The sequence below is a fragment of the Alligator sinensis genome, unplaced genomic scaffold, assembly GCF_000455745.1.
Source record: "Alligator sinensis unplaced genomic scaffold, ASM45574v1 scaffold1044_1, whole genome shotgun sequence".
Lineage (NCBI taxonomy): Eukaryota > Metazoa > Chordata > Crocodylia > Alligatoridae > Alligator > Alligator sinensis.
In genome coordinates, this window is record NW_005842283.1 from 1,545,730 (window position 1) to 1,556,348 (window position 10,619).

A 10,619-nucleotide genomic window follows, 5' to 3' on the forward strand; every position below is an offset into this window, starting at 1 on the left:
ACTCTTTCCTGCCTATGCAGGGGGTTGGACTGGATGATCTATTGAGGTCCTTTCCGACCCTAGCAGCTATGAATCTATGAGAGGCCATACTGAAAATGAGACTTACATTCTTCCGTTATTTCCTTATTTCTTTGGAGTACTGAGATGCAGATGCTGGAGAAAAGGATTTTATTGCAACTACGCTGTCCATGAAAATGTCAAGGGAGAATAGCAACAGCATAAAAGAACCAAGAGACTGATTTGCACTGTACATTTCACAGCTCCCACTTAATAAGTCTCATGCCTTTGAGAAAGGAACTCTTTTCAATTTTGCAGAGTCATAGGTAACTGAAGAGCAAAGATGGGGTCAAGGTTGCAAGGGAGCTTTTGGTAAAAAAATAAGAATTTAGGTTTTTGGTGTGGGAGAGCTAAGCTCCTCCCACTAGATCCTACTGGTGTCAAGAAAAAAACAATTAATTGATATGCTTGGCTCTATTGTGTGAAATGTTTACTGTTGTAACTTTCTCAAATTTTCAGATTAAAGCATTATATAAATACAAAGTGTTGGTAACAGTTTTTCAGATGCAGAGATAATGTATAGGCCAAGAGTGTCTAAAATTAGGCTCTAAAAAGAGGATTTTGAAGTGCTTAAGGCTGTGTGTTGATCTGGACCTTGGGCATATTGACTGTGCTTTAATTTTAGATGCTTGTTCTGGAGTTAAATTCACAGCTGCAAGTTAGGCACTTGAGATGCATCTAAACTGCATGGGGAATGGGATTCATCATGGCCAGCATCTTGGGTGGGAGGCATGTTTAAGTTAGGTAATAATAGGAAACGCTTGAGAGAGGCCTGATATTTTGATTTTCTGTGTGATTGGCTGTAGTTCTGAGTTAGGCATCTACATGAGAGTAGGATGCAGAGCCTGCATTCCCTTTCTGTACTTGGGCATTAAAATGAACCACTTTGGAAACGAGTGACTGGTTCACTGATTTCTTATCAAGAATGGTTGGAGGAGGACATAGTGATGGTAGTGTTCACCTGTCATATGTTTGTCTGTAGTATTTGGAACATTTCTTAGGCAAGTAAGAAACCTGGTTGAATTTCCTCCTCAACCAAAAAGGGAGGTTTTAAACCTATATTTTTCAGGACGTTGCCTGGACTGCAAGGATGGGGGTGAACATTCCCCACCCCTCCAGTTGAAGCTGGGTACTCTGCACTGGGTTTTTAGCTATGGTAATGAACAAATGAGTAATTTTGCAACCCTTTTGGTAAGGCTGATTATTATATACCACAGCTTTTGCTTCTGCGTCTGACAGAGTAGTCTGCTTCTGTGTTAGGCAATCGCAGTTAATGGTTCTCATGCTTGCTTCCAGAAGTTGGTAGTACAGTATTTTACTTTCATGAAGGTACCAAGAAGCAATGTCTATCAGGAAAAGAGAAAAATGTGGTACTGAGGAGAGCTGTCCAGTTAGTGTAAGTGTTTAGAACCTATTATCGTACTCTGGAATTCAGGGCAATGAAGTGTTAGTATGTTGATATCTTAAGGAATTTGTCAGAACAGTAGTTCTCTTCTAAAAGAATCCCAGACCTTGAGTCACGAAGTTGATGACTTTTTTTCTGCCACCCTGTTACCATTGTTGAAATCTGCCTTTTTGATTCATTTCAAACTGTAGAACATTAGACTGTGTAAAAGAGGAAGACCTTTAAAGTTTCCTGTTTGCGTAGGAGTTGGAAAGCAGTCTGTCTACGCTACCAAGTATTTATAAAGAAAGTGGTGTTTCTGTCATTGAAAAATGTCCACAAAGTAAGATCAAAGAAAAAGTCAGTGTGATCCAGTTGCAGTTAATGCAGAAGAGAATACTTTTTAGCTTTCTGGAAAAGATCCAATGCAAAATCTTGTAATTCCTGCAGATGTAGTTTCTCTGGTGCATTGTTCTTCACATATCTTGACATCTGCTTACCAGAAAGCGAGTGTAGTTAATTTTATACTGAGAAATTGATAAATATTTTAAAGGTCTCTTATTGTCTTCTCTGTGTCTATTCTTTTCTAAATGAAAATATAATTGAATGTTGAATGTTTTTTATCAATTTTTATTTGAGCTGTTGAGAGTGTTCTAATTATACTATGTCAGATATATATATATATTTTAAAATTCATGTACTACCATTGATTACGTCATTGAGGGTGAAATTAATCAAATTTAATTCCTGCAATTACTTTGTGTCACAGCCACTAGATCAGTGTTGCGACTCAAAAGTGGATTACAAGAATATTTCAAAGGGTTGTGAGCTGTGGCAGAGCAGGACAGAGGGGTGGTGGGAAGGTGCCTACCCCTTCCAGCAGGGAGAGAGGGTGGGAAAGATCTGTGTGGCCAGGTTGATGGCACCGGGGCTGGTGCCCATGCTTGCAGGGGCAGGGCGGCTGGGAGATGCTGCTCAGGGGGTGGGAAGGACCAAGACCAACCTGCCTGCCTCCTTTTCTCCACTTGCTCTGCTGCTGCCTGCATGAGCTGGAGCCTCTGCAGTCACTGTGCTCTGGCCCAAGTGGAATGGGGGCAGCTGGAGGCCCTCTCTGGCAGGGCTGGGGTTGAGGACTGTGAGTCGGGAGTGAGGGACACCAGCATGGCCCAGCTGGGTAGGGTACTTGTGGGTCAGGCACCAGCAGGGCCAGGGGGGTGTGGGTCAGGATAGGCCATGGATCTTTGCAGTTGGGTCCCAGCAGGAAAAAGGTTGAGAACCACTGCACTAGGCTACTGCACTTCTGACCTTCTGGTCTCTTTAAGTACATTCCTTTGACGTTTCAGGCCTCTATCCATCGTCTTTTTGAGATGGCAGATTCTCACGATTCCACTTTTAGACTGGTCCCTGTGTTTCAGTCCCTTTGATGTTAGTTGTGATTACCAGAGCAAATCTCATGTACACTTGGAACATGGAAATCTTCTTTTTGTGAGAAAAGGAATATACTAAGTAGTGACTGAACAGTCTCCTTAAATCAAGCATTTTTTTCCCTTTGTCCATTAAAGGCATTCGGAAGAAAACAGACATTAAAACAATAAGCATTGTATATGCATTCACGCCTTTTCTCCATGCCTACCTTTTCCTGGAATTAGGGAAGTGTTCAAGCTCCCATAAACTTTCCTGTAGGACCTGTTTTACACAATTACATATCAGTACTTTTATAAGATTACCAAGCATTTCTGTGACTTCCAGAATCGTTCTAGATTTGTTTTAAGGAAATGTATAATCATAATCGACTCACTTCTACATGCAGTTTTGTGGGCCTAGGAAATGTAGGTAGTACTTGCCTCAAGTCATACAAGCTAGCTAGAAGCTACAGCATATCACAAATAAATGCTGAGCCCAGGAGATACAAGTTAATCAAGAAGACAGAAAATTCAGTGATGGAAATCAATTCAGTTTCTTTCTTGTCTCTGGAGCCAATAGCTTCATAAAATTAAGACAGCTTCGGGAATGCTCCTTCTCTTTAATGTTTCCTCTAGTACAGGGCTGTCCATCTGGTGGCTCTTGGGTTTTATTTGGCCCACGAGAGGCTAATATCTTGCCTGGAGATTAAATGAGGTTATTAACCAGAAGAGTTTAAAAGATACATCTGTAAATTATAAAACTGCTCTTGAATCCTCCCTTTGCATTTCATATTAATTGGATAAACATTACTGGGATAGTATCTGCCAAATTGTGAGAAGGGGCTTGGGGCTAGAATAGAGGGCCCTAGGACCTCTTCCCTTCTAGGGTATCACCCATCTCACCAAGCAACCCTCCCTCTCACTTGTTCTGCCTCCTGACTTTATATATTTTCCCCTCTTGCTTGCCTAGTTGGTCAGCATCAGTGGGAAGGGGTCTCGGGTTCTCTGGACAGTACCTACTCTGTGGCCTGTTGGTTAGAGTGCTTTACTGGGAAGCGGGAGTCATAGATTCAGACCTCCTTAGGAGCCTTGGACGGGTTTCTGCTCCCTTGGCTAGTACCCTAATCATTTAATTATTGGGGTAAAAGTGCAAGGGTTACCATCTTCTTCCTCTAGCATCTCACACCCACTAGTCATATTCTTTTTGGGACTGAAGTTCAGGGGTTTATCTGGTGTGCATGTGCCTAGTCGATTCTGTTAACCCTCTTTCTTCCCTGCACCCTGCTTGGCCTTGCTAGGGCAGAGTGCAGCCCTACTGAGCACGCTTAGTTGGGAAGTGTGCAAAAGCATGGCTATGCAGAATACCAAACTTGGCATGAAGTACCAAAACCTATAGTTACACCACTAGATAAATGCTAATTAAGCATGCATTGGTGAAATAGGATCTGGCCCTAAATATTTGTCTATTTCCTTTAGTCTAGGGATCTTATTTTCAGAGCAGCCAATTTTTAAAATCTTGCCATGCAACACAAATAGTTGTATAACGGGTAAGTCAGCTGATCAAGTTTGCTATCAACATAAGGGAAGAAAGGAATACATATCAAAGCACGCTATGGAGAAGGCATATGTATATGAAATTTGTTCTTACATCTTTGAGGGTTCATTTTTAAACTTTTGCTAAATAAGAGTAGCGCAAATTTTGACTTTCCTTTTCTTACCACTTACAAAAATGAAAAAAGACAATGGAGTCTCCTTATTGGGTTTGTAGGAGTTTTGCATTCCTTATCTATGCTCCCTATTTCGTAACATCCATTAACATTATCCAGAAAGTAAATATTTTGAAATGTTAATTTTGAAGAAAGTTGTTATTTTGGCAGCAACGACTTCTGTTGCAACATGTGTGCGTATTGTCTGTCTCTTCTTTTTCTTTTCTTTTACCAACCGCATTCAGTACAAGTATCTTTGGACTATACTGAGTTGAAATTTGCCTCTAGAGGTTTTGGGTTTCCATGGTACTTAATCCTTATTTAGGAGATACACTTGGTATTTCTACAGAGCTGTGGAATACAGGAACAGTCTTCTGGTCTGTTTTCCTGCTTGTGAAAATATTTGCTAGTCAAATACTTGCCTACTACTGATAACCTTCAGCAGAATAGTATCCAAATAAAGAACTGTCAGTGAAGAGGCACACAAGATCCAGATGTATACAAAATGCACACTTGTTGAATGATAGGGAGATAAATTGTATTTGCTACTTGCAGGCAGAAATTGTACTCCCAGAACCAAACCTGAGTGTGTATCCTGTATTTTAGTATGCTTTTCATATTCTGTCGTGTTAGGAGAAATGATTACATACATGTACACAAAGCAGTAAGAGATAGTGGGCTTTCTGTTAGCTGTCTTCTGTGTTGCTTGGTATTTTAGTAAGGAAATGAGTGCTGTGGAAAAATTTCAGATCAACATTTCTGGAAAACGAATTCTTCCTTTTAGTTACAGAACAAGTACAGGGATATAGGAATAGTTGTTGGGGGAGCAGAGTGTTGGATATCCAAACTGGATGTGGGCACCTAAGTGTGATCCTGTTCCACTCTATTCCAGTTTCATTAATGCAGTGGTGCTCAACCTTTTGGCCCTGCAGGTCAGTTGAGTGACGTGGGGCTGGTCCGCAGGCATGGGGGCCAGTGGTGCCCTCTCTCACCCTCTTTATGTGAGGGTTCCCTAGACTTCCCTTGCTGCAGCTTGAGACCCTTGCTCCTTGTTCTGCCACCATTGAGAACAGTCTAGCTCCATCCTCTTTGCAACCAGTCTTCAGGTAGTGGAAGGCTGCTATTAAATTCCCCACTCAGTCTTCTCTTCACCAGACTAAATAAGTCCAGTTCCTTCAGCCTCTCCTTAGAAGTCATGTACCCTAGAGCCCTAACCATGTTTGCCCCCCTGCTGATTTTTTCCAATTTGTCTATGTCCTTTATGAGGGAGGGAGAGGGTACAAAATTTGACACAGTACCTCATATGTGGCCTCATCAGTACCAAATAGCAGGGAATAATCACTTTCCTTGATCTGCTGGCAACACTCTTACTAATGCAGCCCAGTATGCCATTAGCCATCTTGGCAATCGGCACACACTGTTGGCTCATATTCAGCTTATTGTCCACTGTAATCCACAGATCCTTTTATGCAAAGCTGCTGCTTAGCCATTTGGTCCCCAGCCTGTACTTGTTCATGGGATTATTCTGTTCCAAGTGCAGGACTTTGCATTTGTCCTTATTGAACCTCGTGAGATTTCCATTGTTCCAATCTTTTAATTTGTTGAGGTATCTCTGAATCCTATCCCTAGCCTCCAGCATATCTACTACTCCCTCCCCACCCCCAGCTTGGTGTCGTCTACAGACTTGCTGAGTGTTCACAGGGCCTGGGGCTCCTAACAGGTGTGGATATTTGACAGAAGGAGACGGGTACCATTGCTTTCCTGTGGCCAAATGTCCAGACCTATAGAGAGCCCCATAGGCCAGGTAACACAGCACTATGGGCCAGATCTGACCTATGGGCTAGGAGTTGATCACTCCTACATTAATGCTTCTGCTGCTGTCCTCTTACTTTACCCTTAAGTTTTGAGTCGCAAAGAAACTGGAAGATGGAGGAAGATCACTCATGTTTTTCATTTACAGTATTTATCCAAATCCAAGATGATTTTGAATTTAAGACTCTCCCCCCCCTGTCCCCCCAATAATTAGATTCAGTGTATGGAAAATATATTCTGTACCTGGAAAAAATGTATACAATTACTGGAAAGTCATCTAAAATTTGTTTCCCCCTACTGCGGTAACAGGGAAAGCAGCAGTGGTGGGTTGAGGGGTCAGACCCCTGCCTCTTGTCCCCTGTGCCTGCTCCCACCCTGCCACCTGCCTCTCTGTGCCCGGGCCGCCTCCTGCCTGTCCCCTAGCTGCCACCCACTGCACTCAGTCCTGTGCCAGCCCTCCCACTCCCTGCCTTCCCCACCCTCTGCTCTTCTGTGTCTGCACCCTTACTCTGTTCTCCCCTCACCCCCCTTAACTTTCTGCTTAAGCTCTGAAGCTCCAGGATAATCAGCAGTAGCATGGCCCCCACCCAGCCTGGCTCCTGCCACCCCCCACCCTCTGCTCCCCCCTGTAGCTCTTCTCTGGCTCCTGGGCAGTCAGCAGTAACACAGCCCTGGCTTGGCCCTGCCCCAGCCATGCTTGGCCAGGGGGAAGTGGTGGCAGCTTCTAGCTCGGCCAAGTTGAGGGCTGGAGGGACCAGAGCCAAAGCAGAAGGTCAAGGGGGAGAGAGGGTAGGGGTCAGGTTGCAGGTTCCCACCTCCCAGCTTCCAGAGTCTCCCCCATATTCCCCCAACTACATGCTCCCTACTCTGCCAAACAAGCTCTTCCAGCCTGAGGCAGGTGGCAGCTTGGCTCTGGCTTCAGCTTGGGGCCCAGGGCTAAACCTGGGGGTGAGCCACTGTCTGCAACAGGCCATACTTGAATCCAAAATGAGGCTCCCCTCTCCCCCATTCTCCTGGGGTGGTGGGGAGGAAACCTTTCCTTTTATTTGGGTAAATACGATAAATGTTTTCTCAGCGTGGAATAAACTCATGCTAAGTCCACTTATGTGGTAGAATAGAATCTAGTCTTTGGTCTCAGAAGGTGGCCAAATACTAGATGGAGGAAAATGCATCAGGTAGTTAATAAAACTAAACTATAACTTTGTGCCAGTCAGTTGAAACCATGAAAGCTAATAGTTTATTTGTGCTGGATTACCATAGCAAGAGAAATCAGAGTTTGAAAGGAGGGTTGAAATCTGAAACCTAGTTGAGATTTTCAGAATCCCTGAGAAAGAAAGCAGAACAAGTACATCTAGCTGTAAAGCTATTAGATGGTGGGATTTCCTGTGGAGAGAACACTGGTGATTAAAACAATATATTTTTTATTAATTTTTGGTTTGTAGAAGTGGGTGAAATATCTTGATGACTCCTAAAATAAGTAGAAAAGCTTATTATCTAAAAAGATTTATTTCTCATAAAATATTATATGTATGATTGTCTTCGGAGCAGACTCTGCCAAGACTTCGATGGTATCATTTCTAAAAGATATTTTATCCTACTCAGTGTAACTGGAGTGTTGATGCTCTTCAGTATTATTTGTTTTGGAGGCTTTTTAATGGAACATCTAAGAGACCCAAATTGGCAAGAGGCCTATTAGATCTTACTAAATAATTTTGAATAAAAGGATTTTTTTCATGATCATTCATTCCAGAGTCTCTCTAATAAAAAGAAAACAATTTAAAAATACACTATTAGAGTGTGAGTGTGTGTGAGTGTGTGTGTACATGCGCACACATGCTATTTAATGATAATTTTGAGGAAAATGGTGGTACTTTTGATTAGAGTGCAGGATTTAGATTTGAGTGGTTCTGTTCTGGATCTGTCATAAACAGGGATCCTGGCTTTCTTTGATACAGTATATAAAATTCCCCAATTTTTGGTTAAAAAAAAATTAACCCCAAATCCACATTTTTCCATGATATAGTGTGGATTTGGGCTTGGTTTTTTTTTTTTAAACTAAAAATTGGGGAATTTTATATATTGGAGAAAACCAGGATCCCTGGTTATAAAATACTGGTAAAACTTTGGGTAGGAGAACACTTGTTTTACCAGTTGTTAAATACAAGGTTTCTTTGTTTAGGTTTACTTCATTGATATTTAATTTCAACATTTCATTTGGGATTTTGGAGAAAAATTAATCAAGATCAATACTTGGTACTTGGAAATAGATAAAGGTAGTTTTAGATTAGGTTAATTACTTTGTCAGGCAAATGTTGATCTGTAATTAATTTAATCACTATAAAAATGAAACACCCTCTGCCAGACAAGTACCCCTGCTCTGTTTGTAACGTAATGGACAGAACTGACTGTTGCTTATATGAGACAAGGTGGGCTTTCTGTACTCTGGGTAGCTGCTTAAATCCTGTGCTTACATTCATATAGAATAATTCAGAGTGAGAAAATACACTCGCGAGATTGGAACCAAAGTGACAGTTTGGAGTCTAGCACTGTTAACTTCTGAAAGTCAGTTTATCACGGGAGATGCAGAAGAGGCAGCTGCAGAAGTACTTGCTGTGTTGAAATACAGACAGTTAATCTAAGGTTAAGTAGGCCAGGCTGCCAAGAAAACCAGATATTTTTAAATATATGGATCTGGCCTGTTCTTTCCATATTAATATACACCTGGTTTACCAGTAAATTCCAGCTAATAGCTTTTTGGAATATGATATAAGGAATGTATTAAAAATCTATCAAAGTGCTGAGTATTGTGGAATCTCCATTGGAAGTGTTCAAGAGGAGGTTGGACAGTCATTGGTCAGGGATACTATGCTTGTGTTTTACTGTGGGTATTTCTTGTGCTTCCTGGCTCTGCTGGTTGCCACATGGGACTAGGAGGCATTGGGTGTTTAGCTGCAGCCAATGCTGGAGATTTTGACTGGCTGTGCCATTGCTCCTGCTGGGACTTAAACCCAGACTTTCCTGGCTAGAGGGTCTGTCTTGCCCCTCTGCTCAAGATCAGACCAATTGCTATAGTTGAGGTCAGGACAGAATTTTACCCCATGTCAGATTGATGTGGACTGTGGGGGTCTTTACTTTCCTTTGGTAACAGGTGAGGGGGGAGGAGCATGGCTCTCTTCCTGGGATCTCTTGAGCATAGTTTTAATGGCCTTTGCAACAGCAGGATGTTGGCTGTCTTGGTTTCTCTGCTTTACTTGTAGCAGATTAGGGTGTTGTGTCTTGTGTTGTGTCCGGGTTGACAGTGTAGTTTTGCTAAGAAGTTAGGTAGGGAATTTGTATAGGATGGTTTGGATAGGAGTGATTCTGCCTCGGGCAGGGGACTAAATGACCCCTCAAGGTTCCTTCCAGCCCAACTTGTCTTTGATCCCATATTATCAGACCTGGTGATGGGCACGTTGCCTGATATGGCTTCCCTACCCCTAAACCCTTGCCTGTCATATGTTGCCTAGGACATGTAACTACTGTGCTAGACATACCTGCACTAGGTAAATTTGAACCTTTTGACTTGGTGTCAGTAGTGTAACGAAGAGGCAGGGGGCATGACTACTTCGGGCGTGGGACACAAAATAGCAGTAGCTGTGCTGCTGGCCTAGATGCTGCTGTAATTGCCAGCACTGCAGTCACTGATGCTGGCCTGCCTATGGTTGCTTACCAGGGCACTCAAGTGTCCAGTTACAGCTGTGCCTATAGTGAAAAGGATTTAGGTCTCCTGCCTGTTTTCTGATGTACCCAGGCACTACTGAAAACTTATTAAATGAGGCATTTAAGTAAGCACTTATGCAAGCACAAGTATTTTAAATTAGAAGTACAATATTAATGTATGTTCTGGATATGACCCAGTTAAGAGTGGATTTAGGAAAAGTCTCTGTTCCAGCATTATTTAAGTTTGAGAACATCAGTGAAGAAAAGTGGAACAAAAAAGATGTAAGTGAATCCTTGGAGACTGATTTCAGAATATTTGATTTGGTGTGTTAGGCCCTTATGAGCTTGAAAACAAATTGATTTCATGTTCTGTGATTACCTTCCTCCTTTAGTAGCTGTGGGGAGTTGTGGAGGCGGAAGCAAATTTTCACACAGAATGCAATTTAAAAAGTTAAAAAAAAAGTCTGTTGATGAGCATTACCAGATTTGTAGGAAAGGATACAGTGTGGTTGTGGAAATCATTGTTAATATGGAAAGGTATAGAACTCCAGTGTAGCC